At 34.5% G+C, this 19,307-nt stretch overlaps 1 protein-coding gene across 2 annotated transcripts in view; it reads left to right on the top strand.

The window, feature by feature from the left end:
* Positions 1-6,499: 6,499 nt before the first annotated feature.
* Positions 6,500-19,307, top strand: part of LOC149787288 (protein NDRG3-like) — an 83,404-nt gene continuing 70,596 nt past the window's right edge. The window contains exon 1 of one of the 2 annotated variants that reach the window (XM_089977825.1): positions 6,500-6,612. The gene's annotated coding sequence lies outside the window, so the exon portion shown is untranslated. The remainder of the gene's footprint in view (positions 6,613-19,307) is intronic. The other variant, XM_089977824.1, reaches the window with a different exon arrangement.

Below are 19,307 nucleotides of genomic sequence, written 5' to 3'. Positions count from 1 at the left end.
ATTTAATCCGCTTGCATAATTACTCACATTCGTAAGAAAATCATTTAATTTCTTTTCTGGTGGTCCTTCATACACCGGGGGAACATCCGGCCAACCTAGTACGGATCTTATCGTGGATTGATAAATATCAACGGCATAATCGGGAGAATGTATCTCAACCGTCGAAGATAGCGTCGGCTCATGAACGTTAATCGATATTTTTGCTTCTTTTCCGGTTATTGATTTTATTCTACGTTGAAATTCTTCATTGATATCTTCAATCTCATAACTACCAGTGGGTATTCCAACATCTATCCAGTCAGGAGTACCATCTGGTTTGTTCTTGTTAGCAAATACAAGCAAATTATTTGCTGGTGTACCATTAAATGATTTTGATCTGATATTTGGTCAGCTGTAATATACTCTTAATTGCGCTAGTGCTATTTCCTTTACTGGAATTGCAGTAGGAAAGTTAATACTAAATTCAGGGTTAGTTGAACTTACCGAGATCATCGTTATCTTTGGCGGAGTTATGTTAGTCACGATCTGCTGGAGTAATTCTTTCATTATTAATACTTGTATCTTTAATACCAATACCTTCATGATATATTTTAGTCATCATTGAAAACTCAAAATCAGATATAATTCCATCACTGAGACTCGCTGATAACAACGAGGATAATTTCGAGTATGCTACCGTCGCTGTGTGTAATTTTATTATGTAATCGGATAATTTTTCGTTCGTGCAAGTACATATTTTTTTTGTGATGATATTAAACACACCTGCAATAGTTGTTGCTGCTGAAATCCAAATAGTTACGGCTACTGGTGCCATCATTGTCACCGCTGATAATATAACACCGGTTCTAGCAACAACAGCGGATACTGAATAAACAATCACATCAACGATAACTAATCGTCGTCGATATTTCTTTACTTTACTGTATACTGTTCGACTCGATCTTTCAACGCTGCCTGCCATTCATGCGCTTGATTGTATCTGTACTGTGCACCATCCGTATATTTTTATGCAGTAACCAATTGAGGTGTTTCAGCTACAAATTCCAAACACCACCAGTAAGATGTTGCAGTTAATTTCTTATCAGCTGCTTCCAAAATAAATATTTCTTCGGTTCCGCTATTTAATATAACAGATACAACCCCGGAAAACCTATCCGTTGAATGACGCCATGGATACGTTGTAAATATTTCAAATTTTGCAGCACTAAACACGCCAGTGACTGTTGCGGTATATTTGATAGTTTTATTTTGCTGCGACCACGTTGCAAATCCCGATGATACCATGTATACGATGTTTGTGATATGTCCGGGAGTTATTCCAGCTGGAATTTTAATCAAATTGGTTTTATTAACGATCTCAGGAATCCCCGCTACGATGTCTTGCTGTGTTCGTTTGATCGTGTCTAGGTTAGTTTTGATATCAACGAGTTTTATGTCAATAGTGTGCGGAGTGCCGAAGAATTCTTCTGTGGTTTTTTGAAAATTTCTGCGAAATCTTGCAAAAGCACCCACGTGAACGTCATACTCAGCCCGCAGCGTGAAAATTTACCATCTACGTTGTCGACGTATTTTTTTGTTGCTGCGTCTTCGTCGGATGTTGGATCTCTTAAAACTACTATTTTATTTCCGTTCATGCTGAGTTCACCTGTCATTGTGTCGCCGGTGTTTCTCACACGATTAGCAACGTTTCTTGCAAATTTCATCTCTGATGGTTGTAAACGATATACTTGAATCCCTGATTTTGCCGCTGTCAGTAAATACGGGGATATTATCCGTAACTGCGCCGAGTACTCGTCGAACTATATCATTCCATCTGATGTTGCTCGTTTTTAGTTTACCATATCGATCCTGAAAAATAACAACCTCATCTGGGTCAACTCCAGCAAGATTCATGATATCAGCAAGTTCATCTTTAGTTGCGTACTTCGACAGATCAACGTCGCCGGGTTTTTTCCCAACGCGTGAAGATCTTCTTCCGTAAATATCAACCATTATATTTTAAGATCCAAGATCTGTTTAAAACGCTTTACGCGCAACGAATCGGTTGCTTGTATAATCATGCACGACTTTATGTGGCGGTCTGGATGATTTTGATATAGCGTTAAGTACATTAATTACCCTACGGCCACATATTGGCGGATCTGTCATTGTTTGTGTGGGTAGCGTTGAATACCAAACTTTTGAACCAGAGGTTCTTGCGTGAAGTGGTGCGACGTACTTGATAAATTCAATAGGTGGAGCTAACCCGTATGAATCAAAATAAACGATTCCACGTGGATCAACCGCGTATGATACCCAATGAGTACCAGGTCCTGAATTTGAGTCGAGATTAATAATACCTGTTTCGAGTTTGTTTGGTCGGTCCGGCAATTGATCTCACATAAAAACACCTCTAAAGGCTTTTATTTTTAATTTTTTAGCAGCATCAAGTAAATCAAAATTTGATGCTGGAACGTCTAACGTGGAAGCCTCAGACCTCTTCCCCAGCGAGATCCCGGTATCTTAGACAGCGTCCCTTTTTTTGTATCCACTTCCTGTTGCTTTCTTTAGAGCCATTCCAGCAGCTGTTCCAACAGCACCTAACGCGGCTGCTTTTGCTACGGCTGGAGCATCAGCAGCTATTAACGCTGGAATAGCCGCAAGAAGTGGAAATATAACACCTATTTTAACCATGTCTTTGATGGCGCTCGGAGAAAGATGAAATTGAACTCCGGTTTTTGATTCTAGGGCTTTATTGAAATGTTTAATCTGATTATTTGTCAACGATAATTTGTTTGGACCACCACTAATCTGATCTCGTTTTAGTGATATTTTAGTTCCACATTTGTTGGCGGTTTTTGATTGAAGCTTTTTGACCTGACCAGGAGTCAGAGTAACATTAACATGACCATACGACATTTTTATATAAAATATATTTTTCTGAATAATTAAAGATTTTCCACTGGTGCATCAACGACTCTCATTCGACCACTACCACCTTCAAGGAACATAGGTTTATCGCTGAGTATGACCGCGATTGCTCTGTAGGTGCCGCGAATAAGAGGTGGACCAGCTATATCAGGAGGAGGGTTAGTAACACGAGCTCGAAAGTGTATATCAACGACAGATTGTTTGGATAAATCAAGATGTTCCAGTGAAAAATAATAAATCGGATATAATGTTGTAAAATCTAATTGTGATATTTGCAGCCCAGTATCGACGTTTTGATCACGTCCCATGAATGACATTTAACGATGATATGCACGCGCTACGTGATTTTGATCAAAATTTAACAATATATCTCAGCTGGTTCTTGATGTCCATTTATCCGCAAGGAAACTTCATTAACTCCAAGGTTGTCAAATATCATATGTGAACGTTCTTGATTATTTATCCTAGCATTATCTTGTAGCGCAATAAAAATATGTCGTGGTGCAGAAACACCTTGTTGTGATGCTATATGCCATGTAAATAAACCATTAACAGAACTTTGAATAGCATCTGTGGTTACTGTCAACCATGATAACAATGATTTACCGCCTGAATCCATAAAAGAGAGTAATTTTTGTTCTTCAGTAATTGATGGAGTCATTACTGGCATCCACAGTGAAAGTTTCGTTATATTTACTTTACCAGCATCAGCAGCACCAGCATCTCGCCAGATTGCATCATTATCATCACCTTTTCTTACGAGCACAACTGTGTGTTTAGCTCCAAAGATGACCTTTCTAACATTTCTGCAAAATCCAAGGATGTGAGATAATAGAATTGCACACGAAAAATTTCTATTATCCCCGACAACACCGCTCGACGTGTTGCAAATCCCAAGTTGAAAGTCGTATTAACACTTTTTATAATATCAAAATCGCCTGCTGGTCTTGGTTCACGATCGGGGTTGGCAGCTTCTGCCTGATTAGCAACTGCAGTATCCCGTGGTGTGAGTAACTTGGTATATTGATTATGGTTGGCGTTGTCGGTGATATCTTTAGCAAACATCATTGTTGGACCAGCTGATCTTGTAAAGTCGTCAGAATATCTCGCTAGACCAATTATTGTTGTAGCTACATCGACATCCTTCTGAACTGATTCAATATTTTTTCCGTCAATCATATATGTGGCGCTATCAAACAACGCCATAATCCCGTTGTTGACAAAACCAACACGCAAATTGTCACCATATGGCGTATCATTCCCCTTTACAAGTCTACCTTCTACTTCAATAAACGCCTCAGCGGTCAAGAAATATCTACTTGTATCCTGAACCTGTAATTCTATTCTCCCCCGCTGATTTGGTTGTATTGCATCATAGGAATAAAACTGATAATCACGTACCGATTCATACTTAAGGACAGGTGCCTCCATATCAAATGCTGTGTCCGATTCGCGCTTGAACATTTTATTATAATTACCATTTTTCCAAATGATGATCTAAATCATCGTCGACGAAGACCGCTTCCTGCTATTAAATTTGCTGTTATATTTTTTTCTGCTTCTTCAGATAATTCTGCTAATTTTTGATTTGCAGCATGATTTATTATTTTACTGACGTCTGCTGGCATCACCTCAGTACTTGGTAATTTTACTGGTTGTTGTTTTCGTCTTATTAATCGTGCTAGTCTATCTTTGATCGCCGAGAACGCCTTATCAGCAACTTTGACAATTGCACCAGGAGCTCTATCACGAACAATATCAATAGCTTTCATTGATAATTGTTTTGCAACGGGTGCTACTTTTGGAGCTATCCTGGTGAATAATCCCTGTATAACATCACCAAGTCCATCTCCGTAAGTAGCTCTGTAGATTGGTAATCGTGAGTTTACCGCTCTGACCTGTACAGGTTTGCGATGATTATTATGTATGATCATCTTATTTTATTTGTTATTTATCTAACAACTAGTCATCAACAAGTTCATCGATAAGCTCTCGGTAAACTCCGATATCCATAATACCGCCTTGAAATAATCGCCGACAAATATCAGCTGCTTCATTAATTATTTCTGGTGAATTATTTCCGGCACGTTTTCCTCCCATGAGAACTTCTAACCGTGACACATCATTAATAATATTATCAGGACATAAACCAGATCCTGTTTTAGGTTCATCTTGAGGTGTTTTAAATACTGATGGTTGCATTACCGGAGAAAGTACTTCAGTGGTGACCGGATATATGTCAGGTGAGTCACTTCTTCGAAATCCATGTGGTGAATCTACCGGTGAATATGTCATTGCCGGCGCAGAAATTTTTTTTACGTTGTAAAGGTGGAGGAAGTTGATACTGGGAGAGTTCTTCTTGTTTTTGTTGTCTTATTCTCTCTCTATGAAGTATTTCTACTTCTTCACGAAGAGTGTTGTATTTCGAATCATTATTTCTAGATTGTTTTTTGTTTGCATATATGCGATATATCCATTTAATAAGATTTTTATTATTTGTTTTTTCATAAGGGGGGTTTAAAATACCAGATTTGTTAGATATATAATCTAATATTTTTTCGGGTAATTTTTTTCTTTCAGTATTTCTAATTTCTTCAACAACCCCTTCTTTGAAATTTGCAATTAATTTTATATTTTCTTTTACTGGCCAGGGTTCAGGTGTATGTTCTTTTTCTACGCCTGTGACTTCAGTATAAAGTTTTCCAATATCTTTAAGTATTTCCTCACCTACAGGTGGAGGTTGAGCCGCAGCTATATCAACTGGAAGATCTCGTAAAATCTTCTTTGTTTGTTTAGTTCTTTTTGCTATTTTTTTAGTTTGTGCCGCAGTTTGTTCTAATACCGGAAAAATACCCTTTTTCCTCTTCTCATCTTCCTCCGCAATATCCCCCCATATAGTTTTTTCAACAGCTGCTGAAACTTTCTTAGTAGCTGCAGTAATAAGTTTAAACAGTTTTTTAGTATCTTCTTCGTACTCAACTTGTGCTTCTTGCTGCGCTTGTAGATTTTTTCTGAATGAGTCTCTGACAGGAAAAAATTTTTTTAATTGCTTCTAATCGTTCTCGTGCTATTCTTGCAGTATGAGATTCTGGATGTATCATTATTTTGATATAACAATTTTTTAATTAATAGCAGCAGAGAGGGCGCCTACCAACGTTGGTCGTCCGTGGAAATTAAACAAAAAGTAAATAAAGACGTAGAGTACTTTATTTTTCAGCTACCTTTTCGAACTAAGGTTTTATTGATGGGGTTGGTTTCAACAAAAATAAAACATCCCAAGGAAACGTTTATTTGTAAAAATCTGGACCTTTCTACGAGATGATTTTTTTTTTTTTTTGTTTATTTTTTTTGTCGGAATTCTTGTGTCTGTTCGCCCTCTCTGCTGCTAATGCAAACTACTTCACCTTATATACGTCACTCTCTCTAAAGTACATATTAATTGGTGAGCGCCCCCTTTAACAAAGAAGGGAACCATACTAAGGTTTTATTAGATCTTTACAGAAATAGCAGAGATTACTCCGAGTGTCGGTACTTCTGAAAGATTGTTAAACCTCGTTTTATTGGTGGGTTGAAAAAATTATATCCAATCAAAACTACTGTTAATATAGAAAATTTGCAAGTAAATAAATTGACATGAAAGTCACCTCGCATCAGTATTTCGCAGTTACCTTATAACTTTAGTTGTTAATTTCCTTTATAAGGGTAAGCATTTTAACTATGTATTAGAGATTGAAAATTAAGTGTACGTTAGATAAAACATGTTTGCATACAGACTTATCACCTTAAATTTGAAGCGACTGAAAAAATAAGGTTATTTGGCCTAGCCTTACAGTAGCTATCACGGGCTCGTTACAAAGAAAATCAAGTGATGGGGTTTCTATCCTGTAATAATATAACACTGTTACAGGTTAGAACCCCCATCCCTTGATTTTCTTTGTAACGAGCCCCTGTGGTAGCTATTATCGCAAAGGCTTTATGTTTTATAAGTGGCTGAGTGGTTAGCTTAGAAATTGTTTGCATTTTGTTTTAATAAATTATTCAGAATATTTATGGTGTACTTACATCAGGGTTCCTAAATTTTGTAATTTTTTAAGGTCATTCCCACCGGTTATGGATTTGCACAAGCCCTGCTTATATAGCTGATAAAAAAATTTGCAATGTCATTTTTTGTAGGTTGAAAATATGTTGTCTTATAGCTCAGAGTTCGTTAGGTAGATTAGCAGGATAGAGTTTTAGTATTCGCACACCCAGCTGTTTGTACTCACCCCACCCCTACCTCTGCACTGATTTAGAAACCAAAAGCACCAATGGAACATGAAAATCTAAAAGAAAAAGAGAATTTCAAAATTGGTGAAAGTCACCAAGATCAATTTAGATAACAGGGACATAGTGGCGGTGAAAAGGATTTCTGGTCAACAGGGACAGCCTTGGCTAGTGATTGTCAAATTCTGGGGTTTGGATTGTAGAATTTCAATTATCAGGAAGTGGAAAGATTTGCAGCACGCAAGGGAATTAGGCTGTTGGAGACTGTGACCAGGATGAACATTAAACTTGACAATAAATTAAGCAAACACTCAAAGATTGAAAGTGCATGGTACTTTAATGGTTACAAGTTTAGTAGGAAAAAAAATCAGGAAAAAGGATAAAATTTGACATTTATGATGAAATTGATGAAAAATTAGAATGTAAGTGTAATTTACAATGTTATGAGGTTATCAAATTGCCCAGACAGGTATGTGGGAGTTGCATTTCGCTGCATAATATTTTTGATTAATATTATTAATAGTTTTGCTTGTTTCATGGTAATCATTTTTTTTTTCTCCATTGGGGGTATATATTTACCAGTTTATTTATTTCCTGGTTAATTCATTCATTCATTATTTTCTTCATCAGCTCTGTCATCAATTCATGGATCCATTATATCCTCATTCACTCAGTCATGTTCTTCCTTAATCAAAACATTCACTAATTAATAAATCAAATTTCATTCATATGTATTTTGCTTAATCATTTATTGATCTTTTTCAAAAGTGCGCATCCACAATCAATTTCCAGTACCATCCTATGGCTCATTCCTTCTCCCTTCAACCACATCCACGTATACATATATACTCATTCATATCTGCCTTTTCTTCTTGTTTTTCCTCTTTTATTCCACTTGTTATTTATACTTGTATTTTCTGTGCATATTGGTGTGCTAAATTAATTTAGCTCTGGAAGGGTCTATTGAAGGGCAGGGATCGTCCTGGGCTTCGCCAATGTCGCAAATTGCGATTTTTTTTTCCTTATTGGCGACAAAAATATCCCATCTGGCGATTTTTTTGGCGACATACTTTTTGGTTATTTAATTTGTACATACAATCATGGATTTGGACTGAATAAATTTAAAGCCAGAACGAAAGGAAGCCACAAACTTGACTAAACAATGCATTGGAATCAATCTGTTACACAAACGATCCTTTGTTCTTATTGACAACCCTATCTTTACAGTGCATTGTTACATCATAATCTGCTTATGCTGACATCTGGGCTGAGTACTGTATGCTGTGATACAGTCAATCATGCTACCGCACTATACCTACAACTGACCGACTTCTGAAGACGCGAATAGAACAGATACAATTAATTGTATGGCTAATCCTTCTGTTTTTTTTAATACATATACCAATACAGTAGTTTTGCTGAACCTTCATAGAAAACTGATAACCTTTGAAGTACCGACTACTGTGTATAAATACAAAGCAAATGGAAAAAATCTCAATCACAATTACATCTGTCGCCAGTGCAGCATTATACTCATTGATCTTTTCCTTTTGCCATCAGTCCCGTGTTACGGCTGCAGAGACTTAAACTCCGCAACAAGAAATAGCAAAAAAAAAAAAAAACCACAGTTTTGCATAATTAATAATAATTATTTATCTCTCAAAATACAGGAGTGAAAGAATCCCTAAATTGGGTGTGAATTTACGCTTATATATACGGTCCAATATTGCCAGGTGTTGACTCGTGTAAGTTTCATTCGTGGGAATGGAGATCCTATTTTTCTTGTCGAGAAAATTGATACAGCATTCAGTGATCATTCTTGGGATTTAGGAAGCAATTTGCTACAAGCTTTGTGAAGCTAGCTATGAAAAGGGGGGGGGGCTGCTGAGAGGCTACTGGTGTCACATGTCAGCACTGAGGACTGTGAACGTGGATTCAGTAAGATGAACCTCATAAAAACTGACATCAGAAATAAGCTCTGCATCTCATCTCTCGAGAATTTAATGAGAATTAACATGTACAGATGTGAAAAATTAGACTTTGAAACTGCATTGAACAAGTGGGCAGCCCTAAAATCGCGACGGATCTTCATGTAACACTTTGTAACATTTTGTTAATGCTTGTTGTAATTAAAGTATTAACTAATCCATCTTTTGTAATTTTCATTGCCTGTTACATTAATAGACTAAATTAACACTTGGAAAAATGTACACTACTTTTTTTGGCGACACTTTTTGAAAATTGGCGACAAAATATTGAGGTTGGCGATTTTTTTGGCGACAGCTTTTTAAAAGCCAGGACCATCCCTGGAAGGGGCATACAAATGATCTAAGGTGGATTTGTTTCACTTGTCGTCCATTGCCCACTGTATTAATATATAACTGCCAAATCTACGGTATGTACTGTAACACCATGGATGGTTTTATGAATAGATGTTTGTATTGTGTGAGTGCCATGCATATGATAATACGATATATTCCGGCACAAGAATATGTACAAATAACATTTCTGATGTTTTTATGAATAAAAAGAATTTTTTTTATCTATGAATGTTAGAGGGATGCAAGGTTTAGTTTTTGAGCAAAGGGACATTTTCCAGTTTGTAAAACATGAGAATGTGTCTATTGTATGCATGCAAGAAACTCATAGTTCAAAGACTGATGAAAAATACTGGGCTACTGAATGAGGATACACATGTATATTTAGCCACTGCAGGAGTGTCAGTACTCTTTAGAAATTCTTTTGAATCTATGATCCGTAGAGAAAGATCTTACATTCAATGGAGATTTATTATGTTGGATATTATAATTAATGGAATTAGAACAATGCTCATAAATTTATATGGGTATAATGATCATAGGTCTCGCTAGGATTTTAAAACTTGGAGTCCATGACTCCCGTTTTGGTAAAAATAGGGGTCCCACCAGCAAAAGTTGCAGTCAACTTCCAGAAAAATTTGCAGATTAGAAAACTATTGGTTGCCACTGAGTTTAATTTCTACATTCTTTATAAGAATGACATATCTTGTTTGTCAATCAGAGTGAGACTGAATTTTGTCAATCAGAGTGAGACTGAATTTTGTCAATCAAAGGAACGGTCTTAGTCCAGAAACTAAGCCAGGCAGGACACACTTTCTCACACTTGGCTACTGTTTCGTCCAAACTATCAGTTATAGAAACTTTAGCACTCTTCTCAATTTCATCAATTGCCATTTAACTCCAAAATCCTTATCCAAATTTGTAAATGGCATTTTGTCCAAGTCTCAACATGTCTTGATTCTGAGGTCATGTGCACTACTTAATCAGCTACACTTGGAAATGAACACAACAATGAAATCTAAAGTTGTTTATTTGATTTACTCTTATACATGATCACATGTATATCTCTGAATTCAATCACTGTTAAATATCAGCACATTTTCCCACCCAGCAGCCAGTCAAAGTCTTTGAACTTGCAGCCCAGCTATTGCATCATAATATTTTGATGGACTCTTATAATGGCAACATGTACATCAATGTGTCATTCAGCCACTGAAATTTGTCATTGTAAATATCATCACAACTAATTGATAAACACATTTTCCCACTAAGCAGGTGGCTGAAGCAGGACTGGAAAGTCTTTGAAATTTCCACCCACCTATTACATGTGTACAGAGGACTCCGCATAAGTGATTTTCTGCATCACAGATAAAAAATTGTGTCCAAATAGGCATGATTAATTGATTCCGAAACCTCTGATGATGATAACCCAATTTTTTTTAGAAATCTAAAGGAAGAAATGTGAGCAATAGAGAACTAAAATGTGTGGAGACCGAAATACTGTTCAAGACCTAGATTTGGATACTTATATTTTACATGACAAAACACCAACAGTCTAGAACAGCAATCCAAGTCCTGAAGTAAAATTAAACTACCTGTGGAGAAATTCTAATCAAAACTTAAAGATGTATAACTTGATGCAAAAACTTCCTTTGAAACAAAATAGATTACTTTCTTGTATCTGATGATATTAAATGAATACATTTGATGCAGTTATCTTTCCAGGGTATAGAACTGATCATTCAACTATTGTTTTAAGTGTGACTTTTTCAGAGTGCCCAAGGGGAACATGATATTGGAAAGTAAATGCTCAGCTGTTGAGGGATAATAATTGCATTGACTTGATTAAAAAGTATATTGCTGACAATGTAAATCCATATTATGTATGGGAAAGTAAAGAGGACTCTCTTCATGTTTATATTTCCTGTAATGATCAAATGTTCTTTTGAAAATGAAAATAGGATCTGAAACTATGATTATTTTGTTAGGAGAATAAAAGAAAAATGGGACAAATTAAAGAAAATTGAACAGGAAATATTAGAAATTCACAGGGGATTGTTGGATTACATAGATGGGGAAGCTAAGGAAAATTGAGAAAAAAAGAAAGCAGAACTAGAGGAATCTAAGACAAAATACATAAATGGTGTTATATTAAGATCCAAAGCACAATGGTATGAGATGGGAGAGTATAGCATGAAATACTTTTTAAATCTTGAAAAAAGGAAGTATGTGAAAGATAATAAAGGAAATCATTTTAGATGATGCGACAAATATATCAGACCAAATAGATATCTTAGGAGCCAAAAAATAGTTCTGTATCAAATTATACATAAGTGGAATTGCTCTGCCTGATCTTAATGATATTGAAGAAAATTAAAAAAGATTTTATTTTAAAAAATAATCATGTGATGGTCTGCTGATAGTAACGAGTAGAGCAGGTCTCTAAAACAGATGGAAAATGGGAAAAGTCCTGACTCATGTGGCAGAATTCTTTAAATTCTTTTGGAAGACTATTATTGGGGGATTTCTTTGCTGACCAATGAATTATTGGATGCATGAAAGACAGATTTATTGGAGAAAATATCAGGCTATTATATGGTATCATGGATCAACCAGAGAATGAAAATAGAAATGGCTTATTGTTGTTTCAGCTCTTTTGTAATGATTAAGTGTTGTGTTATAAATAATGGAAATATGTCATCATTTTTTAGACTTGGAAGAAGGTGTCGTCAAGGGGATCCTCTTGCGTTTTATTTGTTTATTATCTGTGTTGAGATTTTAGCTATACTTTTAAAGCAAAATGTGAATTATGGAGACTTGTCTTTGATGTCAGTGAGTGTAAATTAGGTCAATATCCCGATGATGCTTTTATTCTTCTTGATGGATCTCAACATTCTATTAAAGCAACTATGAATATCTAGCAAGTCTTTTTTTCTCTTATCTGGACCTAAATCTATATATAAAAAAAATGCTTTTTTGATTGGGAACAAGAAAAATCAGTGAAAGAATATGTCCTGATATGGAACTAAACTGGTCTTCTTCCAACTTTACACTCCTTGGCATTTATTTTTCTTTAGACTTAGAATAAATGGTAGAAATTAATTAAAGAAAGAAAATAACAAAGGCAAAAAGAATTCTGGCAAGCTGGAGTCCAAGACATCCTTTAGTTGTAGGTAAAGTATTTGTTGTAAAAACTCTTGTTTATTCATTCATTTATATTCAGCAACAATTGAGGCATAACTATATCAGAACTTATTTAAGTTTGTAAGGGGTGGAAAAGTAGAGATAATTAAATGTGATATACTAGTAGCCCTGGAGAATGAGGGAGGATTAAATATGATACACATTTGTTCTTTCATTTAACTTTCATAAACAAGGTTTAACTTGCAAAATCCTTACATTTTTGCTTTTAAGTTAATAGTTTAAGCGCGTGAGAACATTGACAAATATACTGATAAGTTAAACAAAAAGAAAGACCAATTTCTTCAATAATGGGCCTTAATCATGAACATGTGCAATGTGGTAAACAGGAACCAGTACTGTAATATTGTGAAGTTTGTCACCTATACACTGTATACTTGTGTAAAAAGAGATTGTGTTATATGCATGTGTGCATGCATGTCATTTCTATTTTGTGCATTATATTTTTTGTCCTTCAGTTAATTGGTAACCAGAAACGTTTAATTGTAAGGTAACCTTGGGATGTTGTTCCTCGACCTGGTGGTCAACCTATTATGGGGATAATGTTTTAAAAAAATGTACACAATTTAGTCACTTCATCAATTTACATTTTCACTGTTGTCACTATGGGTCCCTAACACTTGTGACTTTTTGGCGCTTCAAACCAAACGGAAGCTCTCACTGTAAACAAGTACATTGCTCATTGTCCTGGACTGGTTTCTTTTTTGCAGAACAGTTCATTTCATTTAAAACTGTTTGTCTGCATCCAATATTTGCATTGTCTCATTTTAATATTTCTGAAAGAAATTGAACAAAGTAAAAAGGAAGAAGGGGCCCCGAGTGGACGATTGATCTAAAGTGCTCTCTGTTACGGATCACTGCCATTTCACCTCTGTCTGCGTGGGTTCGAGTCACCCATTCAGCCAATGTGGGTATGTGGAAAGCTTGTCAGTAGCTTCTCGTGGGTTGGTGGTTCTTTCCAGGGGGTTTCCGGGTTCTTCCTCCACCATTAATAATGGCCGCCATGTATAGCCTATCGTGTGCTGAAAAATAGCATTAAACCCTACAACAACCAAAAATAAATAAAAAGGAATAACTCTTTAAAGAAATTTAACTTCAAAATTTATGGAACTATTGAGATTATCAAAGATGGTGAACTACCATCACAAATGTTGCTTGAAAACAGAGACTCATTCAAGTAAATGTGGCAGCAATGTTAATAAAGAAACTCCTGTTTGATTCAAAACACTAACAAGTTGACAGAGTTTGGTACCCCTAGTTACAGTCAGGTTAGAAACAATCAAATGTTGAATTAAATGACTAAGTTTTGTGAATTTTTTTTATCCCTGATTCTTTTTGTTTGTAAATTTTTTATTGGGGTACAAACAAACAAACAGGAGGGAGTACGAATATTATAGCATTTGTTTTTTCTCTTTTTTTTCACAAGCCTTACGGGCGACATTTTGGCAATATGAAAGTGGCTCAATCTAAAGCTGTCGTGCAAGTCCAATAAGTCATGTAGGCATTTATTACCTACTATTTCAGGAATGGGTGTCTATTTTAGAATTTGATAAAACATACCTTATATGGCAAGTATTTACTTTATTTAAATCCTCACAGATCAATATGCCTTTGAAGGTCTTTACAAATGATGCTGATGGGTAATGGCTGATTTGGCCTAGACCTATTCAGACCAAATTACAGGATAATTTGGCCTTGGTTTATTCAGACCAAATTACAGGCTTTTTAGCCTAGGCCTAAATTACGGGCTGATTTAGATCATGTGAAATATAAGGTTTCATCTTAGATTCAAATGTAACATTTACAGTTATTTCAAGCATAATATTTGTCATTATTTACAGGTATATGGAGCAGTTCAAAACTGCATTCAAGGAAAGAAATCTTGTACAACTGTATACAAAATCAAATTAAATAATGTACGACAGTTTATCTTGCCAATTGACTAGCAAACTATTTTTAATGTTGCTTATTCACTTTCGTGCAAAATTGAAATAGTTCACTTTATTTAATTGAGTATGTAATAGTGTAATTAACAATGATATTTTGTTTGAAAACAGGACCAATACGGTATAAGCAATCATATACTGGTCTGAGTATATTGCTGCATTTATTAGATTTATGTAGAATTTATTTTTATCACGTATATTGTACTATATTTTGATAGTGCTAAATAAAACTTATATCTTAAAAATGAAACTGAATTACTTTCAAATCTATGATCTAATTCAATACAGTATCATACATCACTGATACAATATCATACATCACTTATTCAGTATCATATGACACTGATACAATATCAAAGTCATATTACTCTAACAAAAGTCCTGAAATAGCTCATGCAGTAAATGTTTCTTTGTCAATATATTCTGGTCTGAGTATGTTATGGATTTTGTTATATTTAGGCAGATTTTTTTGTACTATAACTGTTATGTCTCTATGGTCTTTAAGTAATAGAAGAACATGAAATCAACAAATTTAGTAAAAGTTGTCAAATAATTTATTCCCCAAGAATATAATGTGAAAATTTGAAAGGTACTTACAGTATTTTGAATTAAATTCCAAATGACCCTAAATGTTCTATCACAAGTCCAAAAGTATAGTGTTTCAAATGAATTCTAAGCCTTGAATATGCTGATGTACCAATAGAGTGAGCTGCTGTGCAAACAGTTTTGATGTATCACAGATATATAATCCAGAATGTCTTTTAATGAATTCACAATAATTCTGAAATAGTGTTTTAGTTCAAAAGTCTGTAAGTACATGATTCCAATAAATAATTTAAATTAATAAATTATTATGACTATGGTCTTGAACAAAATAATAGAAAGAGTGCAATCGAACAATTTTTATAAAATTGAACAAATAATTTATTTCCTAAGAATACAATGTGAAAATTTAAAAAGAACTTAAGTATTGCAAATTAAACCCCAAATAGTCCAGAAAGTTGATGTGTCTGTAGTCTTCAATGTACCAGGAGTCTGAATTGTGATGATGTACTAACAATCTTCCAATTAATCACAGTAATATTATCCAGGATGTCTGAATTCACTATAGTTCCAAATTAATGTTTATGTCCAAGAATATTATTTAAGATCACTTTGTATTTCCAGCGAATAAGAACCTGAATAAATTATTCCACCCAAATCAAATATGGAGCACAACAGTAAGACTGATTCCTGCTTCAGATGGTATTGCAGGAACAAGTAATTTCTCAAGTAAACTAGATTATAATATCCTCTACTTGACCAAGATCACAATTAGCAGTCTCAGGAAATGTTATGACTTAACACATTAATCCCTGGAGGTTTTTGTCATTTTTGCCTGAAATTCAAGTAGGAAACACATTTTGAAAGCTATTTCTGAATACGTCCTAATACATCAACTTCCAGGTAATTTTCCAATAACCTAATGCCTTGTTATGTTAGAATCATTGTTTTTTATTGGCTGTTTGGCTCGCGCATGAGCAGAAGGGTAAAAGTTGGAGTTCTTTTTTTTTTTTTTTTTTTTTTGCTTAACGGACCCATTATTTTCCTAAGGTTCATCGGCCTGTTTACAGTTCATACTGGTCTGCCTTAGATCTGAGACCAAAAAGTCTAAAATCCGGACACAAAATCGATTCTGACCATAGACAAATTTTGGGTGGAAAAAGTTGGGTCCAAAAAATGAGGTTTTTCCCTCTGTATTTTGTAGTGCAACTAGAAATTCCAGATTATTTGGCATCATTGTAGAGCTACATCTGTCTACCTTTCTATAATACCACCCACTTTAGTGTATCATACATGACCTTGACGCTACAGAGTTCAGCAGTAGGCTACTACCTCCTGCCACATGAAACTCGCCACCAGGGGATAATGTGTTAATGGAATCTTACATTCTAGAAGATTCTGAGTTTGCCAATAAAATCTGTTACTAAAATTATAATAAGGATGTGGTAAACATCAGGTTGTTGTTGTTGTTGTAGGGTTTAATGCCATTAAAACATCAGGTTGGCTAGGTATATTTATGTGGGAATTCCAGTAACCATGACCCAGAACCTAATAAATATGTTTGCTTTCATTGATAGGGATCCTAATATTAAACCCACACTCCTAAACAAACTATTAGCTATGTATTTTTTGTTTACCAAAATAAAACATAATCGGTCTCTCCAGTCAAGAACATAGTGAACTTGATTTTGGACAAGGTCAAGCACAAAATACATCTATATCTTATAATCAATAGAACATTGCACCATCTGCAAAAAAAGTGTGGTCAATTAAAGCACTTTAGTTGTAAATTTCCAATTTAGTCAATTTAATACCATTCAAGAACACTAAATATAATGCTGATTTTAAATAATTTTGTGATCTCATTTTATGGAAGGGTGATTATGTGTATTATAATAAAATCACATTTCTAAAATCAGACTCTAATAGATTTACTCTTTAAATGACATGTTGATTAATATTTGCAAAATTTTCAAAAGTTAGAATGAAATAAAGTTTATTTACTACTTCAAGAAGTCAACCACTAATCTATATTTTAATACTGTTACTGATCAACAAATCTTTAAATATGATATAAAACAAATATGATTCATATGAAAAAAATCAATAAAAACCATGTCCCAGTTTATAAAACATTACTCTTTTGATATTAAAAGTTGACCAAACTGATCTGTATTATAAAAAATTTCAAAGTATTTTTCACAGATATTAATTCAAAGAATAACTTTGTTTTCTTTTTATTATAAACATTAAAAATATTTTTGGGAGATGGGGTTAAAATGTCTAAATGTGATAGCTTATGTCTATTTGGTTCCAATTTTGGCTAGAAAATTATGAAGAAAGCTGAAAATCAACCTTTTACATTCTGTTATTATATTTGTGAAAGCAGTAATAACTACTAAAATAAATCGGGTATGGGTGTTCCATTGTTTTTTTTATGTTTCATATGGTTTGAATCAACCTGGCATTTGGTCTAAATCAGCCCATAATTAATCTGGTCTGAATCAGCCATAGTGCAAATCAGTCAGCATATGGTCTGATAGGCATGGAATATAGCCTTCACTGCTACAAATAGAAGAAATTTTTTTTAAGAGGATTTTTGGGGTGGGCTATAACTCCTAACATTTTAATCAAATGTAGCAGAAAGTATTATGTCCTATAGACCTTTCAAATGCTATCAAAAATCTTTGTATGAAATCCTTTTTTATTTTTGAAATGATGAAGAACTACTGCCCAATATTTCTGTTGCTAAAAATATAAAAAGTTGAAAATTATTTTTCAAAAATCATTCAGAACAATTGTTTATAATTTTCAGAGGGCCTGAAAATTTAGTACCAATGATGCTGATATATTGCCAAATACACTGAGGATAATGGGTAAACATCAGACAAATGTTTGGATTGATCACAGGGAATCAAGTCTGTCCATTTGTCTGGAGTTAGCACTTAGGGTAGTGTAAGTGTTTAGGACATTCTCTCAGACACTGTTGTCTGGAAATACATCTTGGGTTTGCTTCATCCATCATTGAAAAGTAGATCACTGTGGTCATATTTCATGTTATTTCTATTTTTCCATTTATGTTAAGGTCAGTTTCTGTAGGTTTTGGTTTATATTTAGCTCAGTTTCTCTGATACTGTTGTTAGTGGAATCATGTATAAATATCGGAAAAGAGATGTGTCATAAGGAGCACAGCTATGTGAAGTCAAAACTAGGGCACTGTGATCTATATTTCCCAAAACTGTTACTTGTATCAACCTTTATGTTTAGCTTAGTTTTTTTGTACACTTAACATGTTGGTATTAAATGCTTGGTGAGAACTGGTGCACATTTTAGTGTGGTAATTCACTATGATCAATAGCCCATGCTCCAGTGATCTGCATTACTCATTCTGTTTGCGTGGTTACTTTTCTTATTTGCTGTTATTGTGGAGTGTTGTAACAAGCACATCACCACTTAGCAAACAAAAATTCATACCTACATAGGCATTTATTTAGCAAGCAATATAACTTGTTGAAATTTGACAGGAAGCAACCTGCAAGTTAGCAGTAATACAATACCTGCCACTGTTGTAAGCCTAAAACTGTTGTAATACAGTGTATATGTCATTCAGCTGAGCAATTCCAGTGTTTTGTTAATCCATGGGATTTTACTTCAGTGGACATTATGCAAGCATTTCATATTAAAAAAATTCTTAACAAATCTGATGAAATAGGTTCTGGATATTAAAATATTTATGATAAAATTAGATACAGAATATAGATTTATTTTTTATTGCTGTTTTGACAGTGACAAGACAAGGTCCATAACTCTCTAAATTAAGGACATGATCTATACAATGACGGATTCATTGCTATGACAGAATGGCTGGAAATAAAGTTGGATTATTGTAATGTTAACTGTACAAATGGAATACAAAGCAGTATTTCATTTATATTTGGTTGGCGTTCACCTGAATCCTCAGAGTTGATTCTTACAACTTGCAAAAAATTTGCTTGTATTCAAAAAAAGGGGTGAGGCACTGAAATATTTTAGAGCAAACAGACATGATCTTTGTATATCTGAAAAAGTATTCTCATTGCGGGTAGGCTAATAATATTGTTGGGATCATACATCCTTTGCTTTTTGC

This window comes from Sinohyriopsis cumingii, chromosome 12, assembly GCF_028554795.1.
Source record: "Sinohyriopsis cumingii isolate HCF-2022 chromosome 12, ASM2855479v2, whole genome shotgun sequence".
NCBI lineage: Eukaryota > Metazoa > Mollusca > Bivalvia > Unionida > Unionidae > Sinohyriopsis > Sinohyriopsis cumingii.
This window is presented reverse-complemented; position numbering and strand designations above follow the sequence as displayed.